The sequence below is a fragment of the Sipha flava genome, unplaced genomic scaffold (assembly GCF_003268045.1).
Source record: "Sipha flava isolate LNK unplaced genomic scaffold, YSA_version1 262_pilon_pilon, whole genome shotgun sequence".
NCBI classification, from domain to species: Eukaryota; Metazoa; Arthropoda; class Insecta; order Hemiptera; family Aphididae; genus Sipha; species Sipha flava.
Window position 1 is genome coordinate 468,186 of NW_020272924.1, and position 247 is coordinate 468,432.

The window sequence follows — 247 nt, forward strand, 5'->3', positions numbered from 1 at the left end:
TTTAATATATTGTTTCCTCTTTTTATTATAATGTGTGTAATCCGGGTTGTTTGTTCATCCTTTGCCCTAGGCAGTGTACGTTAAATTGATTGATTATTATAATTTGTTTTTATAGAGTTTTCGGCGCCTACCTTATTGTTATAAGGTATGTCGTGCTCAAACAATTGGTAGCAGAGCGTGTGATTTTAACAGTTACATGTTCTGATGCTTTGGGTGACCACACCACATCACATTATATAATATACGA